This window comes from Colobus angolensis, unplaced genomic scaffold (genome assembly GCF_000951035.1).
Source record: "Colobus angolensis palliatus isolate OR3802 unplaced genomic scaffold, Cang.pa_1.0 Scaffold5, whole genome shotgun sequence".
Classification (NCBI taxonomy): Eukaryota; Metazoa; Chordata; class Mammalia; order Primates; family Cercopithecidae; genus Colobus; species Colobus angolensis.
Genome location: NW_012118487.1, coordinates 1,216,582 through 1,228,683, shown reverse-complemented (window position 1 = coordinate 1,228,683; position 12,102 = coordinate 1,216,582). Strand labels below are relative to the sequence as shown.

Sequence of the window (12,102 nt, the reverse complement as noted above, 5' to 3'; positions counted from 1 at the left end):
TACACAGCATCACCTGTGAAGTGTTCTGCCTGATAGTCATCTGAGTTTAATGAAACATTTACGTCTAAATTCCAGGTTACAAGAAATAAAGGGGATAATTGAAAAAGTTAAATAATACCATGATTACAAAATTTAAAAATCAGAATATAACACATTCCCTAAGCCAACAAGCCTTTTCTTTTCCCAAACTTAATGTCATGAAAGATAAATTTAAGAAGTGGCTGGGGGTGGGGCGTTGCTCTAGATTAAAAGAGATTAAAGTGGCATAAAAGCTCAGCAGTATGTCAGCATGTTTGGATTCAGAGTTTAGAAAAGCACAACTGTGTAAAAGCTTTTTGGACGGTCATTAGAGAGAATTTGAATAATGGTTAGTATTAAATGATACAGAATTATGTTTCTTGAACATGATCATGACATTGAGGTCATGAAGAAAATGTCCTATTTTATATATGCCTGCTGCATTATTAGGGTGAAGTGTCATGATGTCTGCAATTTACCTGCAGGTAGTATTTATGAAAAAAGGTATACATGCACTGTGCTTCTCTCTGTATATATACACATCTACATACACAGTGTATATGTATGTATATAGAGAGACGGTGGAAGGAAGGGGAAATGGGGAGGAGATGGAACAAAAGAGGTACTTTGATAAAAATTATTGTTGGAAAAAACATAAACAGAGCTCAGCGTCTCTCTCTTATGGTTCCCTTTGCACACATACTGTGGGTGGGCGTCTGGGAATGAATCTGTGGTTTGCACCTTTTTGGCTTGTGCTGCCGCAGGTCTGAAAGGACGGTCTTCAGCTCTCCAGGTGGGGCTCTGCATTCCCCTTCTCGTCCTGGGTGTTTCCATACCTCTGCTCTGCAACTGCCCCGGAGCTTTGAGAATTGGCTCTCATCTCTGGATCCTTCACAAGAAAGGACATTTCTTTCCTAGAATGCCCAAAATTCTATATTCCAGATGTCTTCTTCATTTCTTCCACAAGTCTCTCTAACACCAGCTCCTAAAACTCCTGCTTTTGCTCCTGACTCATGAATATCCAGGCTTAAACGCTGCCAGAAACATATCCTTTGTCTGTGTTCATCACTGAATCTACCCATTGATGAGGTTTCACTTTCTTCTGTTTGAATCCTGAAACCGTCAAACTGCCAAACAAATAATGAAGAGTTACTTTAACTGAGGCAGGAAGGTGGGGCTTTAAACCCTACCCTGCATGGTCTGTGGTGTATCTGAGGCATCTTCAGGAACCACAGGCACTGTGAAAACACAATTTTCAAAATGCCGGTCTCCATCATAATTTGAATGTGGCTTCTATCATTCCCAGCTGCTGTCTTCTTGCATTATGCTAATATTTCTAACAGTCTACAACAGCCCACTCATGCACTTCACTGCAAAGCTACACCTCACGTGGCTAATCCCATTAAGTCCCTATTTCTGGTCTGAGGAACATACCTGATTATCAGTTCATTCAGTTATTTTGTTTAGTTCCTTCCTTTGCATTAAAAAAAAATGCCTAGTGGAAAACAGTGGTTTTTATTAGTTGGCAAGCTTCATTTTTACTAACTTTTCCAATTGTTTCATAATGACTATGTTTGTCTTTTAGGGCTGCTACACTGGGTAACTAACCAACAGAAACACATTTTCTCACAATTCTGAAGTTTGTCAGTCTGAGATCAAGGTGCTGTCAGGGTAGGTTCCCAGTGAGGCCTCCCTGCCTGGCTTGCAGACGGCTGCCTTCTCACTGTGTCCTCACATGGCTTTTCCCAAGGGAGACAGAGCAAGCTCTCAGGTGTCTCGTCCTCTTTTTATGGGGACACCCACAAATCCTATCAGATTAGGACTCCACCCTATGACCTAGTTTAACCTTAATTACTTCTCTAAAAACCCGGTCTCCAAACACAATCACAATGGGGGTTAGTTAGGGCTTCATCATATGAATTTTGGGATGACACAGTTCAGTCTATAAAAAAGACCTTTATTAAAAACAAGATCTTGGATCTTTCTTCCCAAGTAGACAATGAAATATGTTAACACAGTTAATTAAGCCTAGAGCCTGGAGTTCTGGAAGTGATGGAGGTTCTATCCAGTAGATTACCAAAGAGAATTAGATTTGGAATTAAGTGGGAAAAAAACATAACTCCGTTTTGCTAACATGGATCCTGGTAGAGGGGGCATGATGCTGGAGCTAGTAGCAGCTCCCTGATTTGGCAGGTGGCTTCCCAACTCTGCAGCTTCCTGCAGCAGTTATGGTAGCTTTCCTGGTACTGGCCAAGGTGACATGGTTCTCAAACCAATGACACTTGGTGGAAGCATTTATTCTTACTCATTCATTTGTTTATTCACTTGGTGTCACATATTTGTTGAAAGAATGAACAGATGATTGAATGAGTTGCCTGTATCAGAACCTAGAAAGCTCCCAAAGCAGGAACTTCCTGATTTCTTGGTTTTCTGCACCAATAGTAAAAGCTATTCTCCCAATCAGGGCAGAGGCAGAGTGACTTTGGGAGCTGGGAGTTGTTTCAAGAGCCAAGTCTGGATCTTGCATCTTCAGCCCTTCCACACTGTTGCAAGCACTGAGGACCAGCACTAGCTGAGGTGTCTGTAGCTGCCTGTCACTGAACACAGCTTCTTGCAGAGGGAGGGAAGAAAGAGGTTTTTGGCTAGAGTCCCACTAGGAAGACTGTTCCCTAGAAATCATGTGTTCTATACTACAATTTAATAATCATTCAAATTCAAAAGTTAATAGCAATCTAAATTTGATAATTTACAACCAGACAACATCCTCACTGTAAAGCCTTCTTTTTAGATGTAAGAGTCCCCAGGATAGGGAACAAATGCATGTCTCACCTTCTCCAAAATTCATATGTTGAATCACAAACCCTCAGTGTGGCTACATTTGGAGGTGGGACTTTCAGTGGGTAATTAAGGTTAAATGATGTAATCAGGGTGGGGCTCTAATCCAATAGGATCAGTGTCCTTATAAGAAGGAACACCAGCCCCTCCCCGGCATTCCCCAGTCCCATGCATGCACTGAGGAAAGGCCATGTGAGCACACAGCAGGACGGCAGCCATCTGCAATCCAACGGGAGAGTCAGACACCAAACCTGCCAGCACTTGGTCTAGGATTTCCAGTCTCCAGAACTAAATTTCTGTCGCTTGAGCCACCCAGTCTATGAAGTTTTATATGGTAGCCTGAGTAGACTGATGTACCCCACCGCTGTTTGACCTCCGGAGCCGATGGAATCATCTTCTTAAGCATCTCATTCCCATTTTTTGGGCTTCCTTGCTTTCCTTGAGATGCCGCAGCTAGAATGGTATATGCTGTGCCTAGTGTGACCTCACCAAAGAGGAGCAGCTGGATAGATGTTTAATAAGACTGTTAAGCAGAAGGCAGCTTTCCGGAGAAGCTTGTTGTCTATATACTTCATTATTTAATGTTGCTTCATCAGTAATGATACCCAGCATTGCCTCTCAATTTTCCATTCGTTTCTGAGTTACTAGAGCCCTTGGCCAAGGGCTGAGACTGCAGCACTCTAAAGAAGAAAGAGCAAACCAGCCTCACCTGCTATCTGCCTTGTTCTGGGCTTTGTGCTGGTTGCTCTATTTGTATGCATTGCCCATGTAACTGTCCCAACTGTTCCATGAGGTGGGATATGTACAGATGGGACAATGAGGAATTTCAATATCAAGTTTCCTGTGCTCTGCCTAGCACTTCCGCTCCCCCAGCTTGCTCTCGCTAACACCCTACTCAGAGTTTTCCCTGTGATGATGACTGTGTGTCCTCTGACCACAGTGTTTCCTGTTCCCCTGGCCTTCAGGAACGCACTGCTCTCCACCTCCAAATTTGATGCTATGGCTCTCAGAATAGTCGTCTGTTGTGCAGGCCTCAACACCATTGACTTTTCTTCCTGTCACTCTAATATGCCCACCGAGGGGTGGATCCAGTTCCCTGCCTGCTCCATCCCAGTACCCAGACAGCTGACTGTCTATCATGATGGCCGCACAGTAAATTCATGACCCTGTACCTCAAGGGAACCATTCGTACTCAAGAGGCATTTCTGCACTTCCTTAGTCCTCTCACTCTCCCAGCTGCCCACCTTCATCCTCCTCAAATCCCCAAAATGCCTCCACAATTCTCACAGTTGCTTTTTACTTCAATGAGAAAACAAAAGTTATCCTCAGAAGACGGTGTCCTCACTCACTCACCATCACAATTCTAACCTGGCTACCCAAATACCCAAATGACCTGCCTTGAGTAACAGTCATGAATCATGTCGACTTCTCTACTTGTTCATTACCTCAACCTCTTTCCCCTGCTGAAAGACAACACGCCAGCATTTGTCCCCTGTCTCCTCCATCACCATGTCTTCAATATCCACTGAGTCATCCCATCAGCACACAAATATGTTGTTATTTCTTCTCTTTAAAACACCTTCTCTTGCACTCAGTTCCATCACACTTGATATCCCATTTCTTTGTCATCCTTCGTAGCAAAGCTTCTCAAAGTTATTTCCAATTTTCTCATCACACTCTCCCTCAAGTCCACTTCAATCTGTCTTTCACTTCCTCTACTCCTCCAAAAGTGTACTTGTCAAGATCACCAACAACCTTACATGGAGAACAAGTATTTGGTGCATAAATTAATAAAATAAATACAAATACAATTACAAAGTAGTAAATGGATCTAAATAATCTTTGCCTGAGTCATGATTTTTCTGGAGGCCAGGCATGATTAAATAGTAATGATTACTATCATTAGCACAGTAAAAATGACCAAATAAACTACTATTTTGCTTAGCAGGAAGGAATTATACTAAAAATAAAATCAAATTTCTAGGAAGTTAATCACTCCAATGATTTCTGCCAATCACCTTAATGAGTCTATTGATGTGCTAACGAACTCATTCTTAATTTCCAACAGCTTCCAAAACATTTTTAATCACCACAAAAGTGATTCATAGATTGGTTTGCAAAGAGATGCATCAATATCAATCACCACAATACAGGATTTTTAAATAAACTACTGCTGAGGCAGCTGGCAGACAGAGAGCTCATGGGAGAAACGTTTGCACTAGGCAGGTGTATGATAACTTAGGTTCTTTGCAGCCCAAGGCTGTTGCCTCCATTGTCTTTTTTCTGGGATCTCAGTAGGACTGGTAGTGATGTCAAAACAGGAAGAAATCGTAAACTTTCACACATCTAACTTTTAAAAGTTGGAGGTTACTCTGAAATAATGACCTCTTACACTAAGGTCGGGATCGATACATGTTTTTAAAGTATGTTAAGATGGCTACTTGTCTTATTTTTTGTTGTTGTTACTTTATCCTTATTGACATAACAACCAGCACCAAAGTGATGTTTGTGAGCAAATGATATGGATTTTAGCATTTAAATTCTGTTGAGCTGGAGACAGCAGTCCCTCCTTCCTCCCCCAGGCCTGCGAGGGAGTACAGGATGATGTTGCCGGGTCACCTAGGTCGATTCAGGCAGTCAGCATCAATAAACCCTGCCTGCTGCACATGTTCCCACTGTGAGAAGGGCTCTGCCCAGGGTCATCGCACAGGGTCAGCAAACCACAAGTCACTGTTGGTTCATCCTTGAACAGCTTTATAAGATGAGAAGAATCTATATTCACAAAATTCTGAATCCCCATGAATATGTCAAAGACAAAGTTACTCTCACTCCAAATTTAGTTATAGATCAAATGGGCTTTTATTCACAATTAATGAATCAGGGCAGCCTCCATTCTACAAACAGAAGGAGCGCCCCCACTGGGCAATGGCGGAAAAGCCGGTTTTGTAAGAGGGACAAGGAAACAGGACAGTAAAGAAAAACTGACTGGTTAACGTCAGGTTACTTTTCCTGTAAGAGTTAAAGCAGAAGGGGTTTCCTTACTAGTGGACTCAGGTAAACTGGACTCCTGATTTCAGGGAAAACTGGTTTGTTGGGGGATCCATGTGCTTCCTTAAAGTTTCCATTTTATGATGTGAATTTAGCATGAGTGCCTCTATTTTGGCTTGGCCTGGTTTCTTGGGCCTAGTGGGATAGGCCCAACATAGGCATTTCTTCAGCAGGGGTTCTCAGACTTTGAATTGTACCAGTGAGCCGTGGGCCCTGGTCTCTTTAAAGATTAAATGATAAAAAAGGGAGCATCTTTCATGTCTTAGCTGCCTGTACTGAGATAATTAAGTTAGAAGAAAAATAATTAAGGATAAAAGAAAATGCACAGTATGTCCCACAGGCCAGTGAGTCCACACCTGTTCATTTGAACACTTTATTCAAACCCTCCCAAGTGAAAATGTCTCCCATCTATTTAGCATTCTTCAGCTTCAGAATTCTCCCAAATTATGTCCTTTTTTGGGAGGCTGAAGTTTTGCCTGTTGACTGTCTGGTGTGAATTACATTGCAATCAATGGAAAGAAGAAGAAACAGAAAACCCTTCCATTTGCTGGTAAACATTTGTGCTGAAAAAATAGCATATTTGTTTCTTCCAAGTGAAGTGAATAATTTATTTTGTGGTTGAAATGTTTTATTATTTTCACACACTTTCTACATTGCCTTGTTTTCCCACTAGGGTTGAATGATCAAAAGATTTTTGTAATATTCAAATTTTATACGGACCTTGAGTGATAAGCATTATTAGACATGGCAAATAAATCATTTCATTTCTAGTTTTTTGATGTCTTATCCAATTTTATTAAGTAAGTATCATGATCAGAGACACAATTTTTTTTAAATCTAAAGAGGATTTACAAAATGAAGCAGACGATAGAAGCCCTGCGTTTAAGGAGTTACAATCTATTTACACTCACTAAAGAAGAAAATCATAATGCTCAGTGGGTATGCCAACAGGATAAATAATGTTCTATAATGTTCTATTGTCTTTTAAATAAAGAAAATTATGGTTTCAGTTGACTTTAAGGTCTACACAGCAATCAATTGAGATTTCTTGGAGCCGAGTCCACACTCAGTGTGGAAATCTCCTACAAGAAAGATGAGCACTTCTGCAAGTCCTGGCTGGATTATAAGTTACAAAGCTAAGCATAGTAACTGATAAAACCTAAGAGAAAACAATATTATTTGAGGACTTACCGTGGGCCAAATGCTATGCTGAAGAGCTTCACGTGCATCCATATATTTAATCATCCGTATATTTAATCATCACACCTTCCCTATGAGGTAAGTGCTCTGATTCTGCCCATTTTGCAGATGAGAAGACTGATGCATAGAATAATTAGGTAACTTGCTCAAGAACATTCAGCTACTAAGTGGCAGAACAAGGATTTAAACTGTCTGACTCCAAGTCTGACACGATTACTATATTCATTGACAGATGGAGGAGTCATGGCATCCAGTCCACGTTAAAATGTTCACTTTGCTTTCTTTTGGAACACAGGGCGATACTGGTTAAGGGGGCTACTGTTCCTGTATGGGCTGAACAGAAAAAAGGCCTCCAAGTCATTCCATTCTATGCTGTATACACTATGTGAAAAGAAAAATCTATTTTAATTGCATCTGCAGCCACTACTAGCAGACCTGTACCTGATGGTGGGTCTGCACGTTACACTATATACATACATAAAAAAGCACGTTGTTTCTTTGGTCAATTAAGCCAAAATACCAGTTCCCCCAGAAAATAACATTCAGTCTGGCTGCTTGGGATTACACAGACACAATGTCTCAAGCAGTTTGTGTTAACATGATGTGACTTGCCAGCTGCCTTGAGTAGCGTTGTGTAATTGCTCCTCTTCACCTGCCAATACATGCAGGAACATGACAACAGCCTAGCCCAAATTCCAGCGGGTGAACAAAGATCAAATAGGATTGGACATCAATTGATCATTGTTGAAGCTGCATGGTGCATGCATGTAGGTTAATTATACCGTTATCCACTTTGCATTTCCCATAATAAAATATTTTTAAGGTTTTCAAATTTAAAACTTTAAATCTAGAGAGTTTCAAGGTATTTAACAAAAGTTTCAAGATATTTAACAAATGTCCCTGATTCTATATTGCAATTGTTTCTATCGTTATAACTCTTTACACTTCCGTAGGAAAAGTGTTATATTAATGCTATGGTTAGCAGTTTGTATTAATAACTATCATATTATAGGTAAGTTAAATATTAAATTAACCATGTGTGTGCTTTAACAAGCATTGTGGATACATATGGCAAATCACTTTCAACAAAACCAGTGATGACCTGTGAAATTGTTTCTTCCCCCATTCACCTTTCTTATTTTCTTGGCCTCTTTTCTTTGGTTTAAATGTCTTGCTCCTGTCTGCTACATATTACTTTGAAGGTTAAGAGAAAATTGTCAAAGTGGAAATTTAAAAACAAGCAAAACCTACTATTGTTCAATGATGATCAAAACAAAACTCAATTGAATATTGCATATTTTTCAGATGAGCTTGGCTCACAAAACACTAATTTATTTTAAAAACTCTCAGTCATCATATTATCTGATGGAGGTGATGGTGGTGGGGGGAGATGGCAGAACTGTAGATTGTTTTATTGCTACATTTACTCAATATCTTCTTAAAAAACAAAACAAGACAAAAACATGTAAATATCAATTAACTTAAAGGAGAAGTTTATTAGAAATAACTTTAGAAAGGGTAACGCAGTGAACTGTGGCTAATGGTTTGAGCAGCATTTTGTAGTTTTAGTTTGAGAGAGCCACTAAAATATAGTGTCTTCTATTTAAATAGTAATTCAATTAGATCTGGATGAGATGATTAAAATGACATTTAAAAAATAATGTATTCGGCTGGGCGCAGTGGCTCATGCCTGTAATCCCAGCACTTTGGGAGGCCGAAGCAGGCAAATCACAAGGTCAGGAGTTTGAGACCAGCCTGGCCAACATGGTGAAATCCTGTCTCTACTAAAAATACAAAAATTAGCTGAGCATGGTACTGGGCGCCTGTAGTCCCAGCTACTCAGGAGACGGAGGCAGGAGAATCGCTTGAACCCAGGAGGCAGAGGTTGCCATGAGCCGAGATTGTGCCACTGCACTCCAGCCTGGGTGACAGAGCAAGATTCCATTTCAAAATGATGATGATGATGATGATGATGATGATGATGAAATAATAATAATAATAATAATAATAATAATAATGTATTTGTTGGAGTAAAACTCACAATTCCATTACTTTTGCAAGATAGTTCTGTCAGAGTCACAATTTTATTATAGTCAGGCCAGAAGGGAGAAGACCTTCTCATCATTGACCTGTAGTTATTTAATTAATCATTTTAAAAAATGAAATGAAAAACCACAATGAGATATCACCTCACGCCAGTTAGAATGGAGATCATTAAAAAGTCAGGAAACAACAGATGCTGGAGAGGATGTGGAGAAATAGGAATGCTTTTACACTGTTGGTGAGAGTGTAAATTAGTTCAGCCATTGTGGAAGCCAGTGTGGCAATTCCTCAAGAATCTAGAACCAGAAATACCACTTGACCCAGCAATCCCATTACTGGGTATATACCCAAAGGAATATTAATCATTCTACTATAAAGACACATGCACAGATATGTTTATTTGCAGCACTGTTCACAATAGCAAAGACTTGGAGTCAACCCAAATGCCCATCAATGACAGACTGGATAAAGAAAATGTGGCACATATACCCCATGGAATATTATGCAGCCATAAAAAAGGATGAATTCATGTCCTTTACATCATTCTCAGCAAACTAACACAGGAACAGAAAACCAAGCACTGCATGTTCTCATTCGTAAGTGGGAGTTGAACAATGAGAACACATGGACACAGGGAGGGGAACATCACACACCAGGGCCTGTCTGGGGGCGGGGACTAAGGGAGGGATAGCATTAAGAGAAATACCTAATGTAGATAATGGGTTAATGGGTGCAGCAAACCACCATTGCACATATATACCTATGTAACAAACCTACATGTTCTGCACATGTATTCCAGAACTTAAAGTATAATATAAATAAATAAATAAATAAACAAATTTTTAAAATGAGCATTAAGGAACCCATGGCTCAAAACAAAATGTAGGTCCTTTACAACTGCTTATGTCTAAATGTATGATACCCCTATCAACCCACTCAAGGTAACCAACATCCTAATCCTAGATTCGTAATTCCCTGACTTTTCTTTCAACAGAGTTTTAACTATGAACGTGCATAAGTAAATTCTTTTGAAATCTTGATTGTAACTTTTATTAAAGTGCCACATGCAATTTTTGGGGGCTTCAGTTTTTTCTTTAAGTATAGTATTGTTAAAATTCATCCTATCGTTGTTTCTGTGGTTCATTTGTTTTTATAGTAATATGACATGCATCACGTGAACAGACTACGAATTATTCACCCACACTTCTTTAACAGGCAATGGGTTGTTTACAAGAATTTGCTTATTGTGAATGGAGCTGCTTTAAACACTGTTGGCCGGGTCCCCTGTTGTATGTATGAAAGAGCTTCCAGTAGCTTCTCACCTGGAAGTAGAGTTACTGAGTCATTCGGTATATAAGCAATCAATGGTAGTAGGTGTGAAAACCTACTCATGAACTGGGCAGCTCTACACCAGGGCTGCTACATGGTCAGACAATATTTACAGACAAAACAGGGAAAGTAGTGAACAGCAAACAGACATGAAGTACAGCAGTGAGATTACCTACAGCTCCGTGGTTACCTTATTTGAACACATCTGAACAACTGGCCACCTGTGACTGACTGAAACTCAGCTGCTGTGATTGGCTGAGACTCATCTACTTGTTTCCACATCCAGTTGGGTTACCGTTCACTATATATAGAGAGAAAAACCTTAAATCCAAACTTAAAATATGTAAGAAGGCAGCTTTAAGCTAAACTTAATTTAACACTGATGGTTTCACCCAATTTTTAGTGTTTTATTTTATACATTTATTTTGTTTATTTGTTCCTTTGTGAGTTGCATCTGTCTTGTTATTTGGCTCTTCTGACTGGTTTCAGGAATTCTTTATATGAACTTAGTTCTATATATGAACTTTATATGAACTTAGGAGTTCTGCATATAAAGTCTATTTTTTGCATCTTGTAATATGTTAGTATAAAAATTACATATGTGGATTTTCTAAGCAAATTTCACAATTCTTGAAACTCAAATGTCTGTCTGAAACACAGATTTAAAGATAGTCACCCCTGGTTTAAACCCATCCCTCTTATGAACTGTGTTATCTCGGAAAGTATATGAATCTACTTGAGTTTGAGTTTTTTCACCTAGAAAATTAAATACTAAAGTTAACAAATACTACACTTAAGTTTCCTATGTCCTCCGTAAAAAGTAGCTATTATTAATTTTGTTTCTGGATATGAACTAATTTTTTTTCTGAACTATTATTCTTCCAAGTGTAGCATCATTGCAAACAAGGCCAGATTTAAGTTTAAAACCCCTCCCAAAAATGTGTCCATTCATCCATTCATTCTTCAATATCCACATATATCAGAATAGGATAGTTTTCATTTCAGCAACAAACAACTCTCAAATCTCCATCCTCAGCCAGCTGAAAATTCTGCTCCATGTCGTTCTCAATCAGCTAGAAAGAGCAGTCTGTACCTGGAATGTTGCCGGTCACCATGTCAGAAGGAAAGAGAGCATGGTGAATAACACACTGGCCAGTACACAGCGTCCACTCAGAAGTGACGCAAGTCACTTTTGCTTATAGAGCAAGTCACAGGCTAGACCTCAATTCAAGGAGAGTGTGTGTGGAAGTGTAGTCTTTTCATGAGCTTAATGGTAGAAATGGAAATATTTGGTGCACTGCCACTGGCACAGTATCTATGAAGCTCCAGCCTCTGTGCCAGACCCTGTTGCAGGTGCTGAGAATACAGGGTGAACACAGTAGACAAAGTACTTATCTTCACGAACATGATATTGTCACTGGGGAGAGACAGTAAATAAACATTGCAGAAGGGCCTGAAGTTTCAGAATGGGTTGTAACCTTAGAACATTACCTGCTATCAAAACTCTCCTTGGACCAAATCCACCTAGCACCAGGAATCAATTTAATTGTGACTCTAGAATTCATAACAAAATCAAATAATACAGTTGAAGTGACTTCATGTGGATTTTATAGACTAACTTCATGGCAG

At 39.6% G+C, this 12,102-nt stretch overlaps 1 pseudogene; it reads right to left on the bottom strand.

Annotated features, from left to right (window-relative positions):
• The window catches only part of LOC105524490, a 32,969-nt pseudogene extending 32,144 nt beyond the window's left edge, over positions 1 to 825 (bottom strand).
• Positions 826 to 12,102: the final 11,277 nt, after the last annotated feature.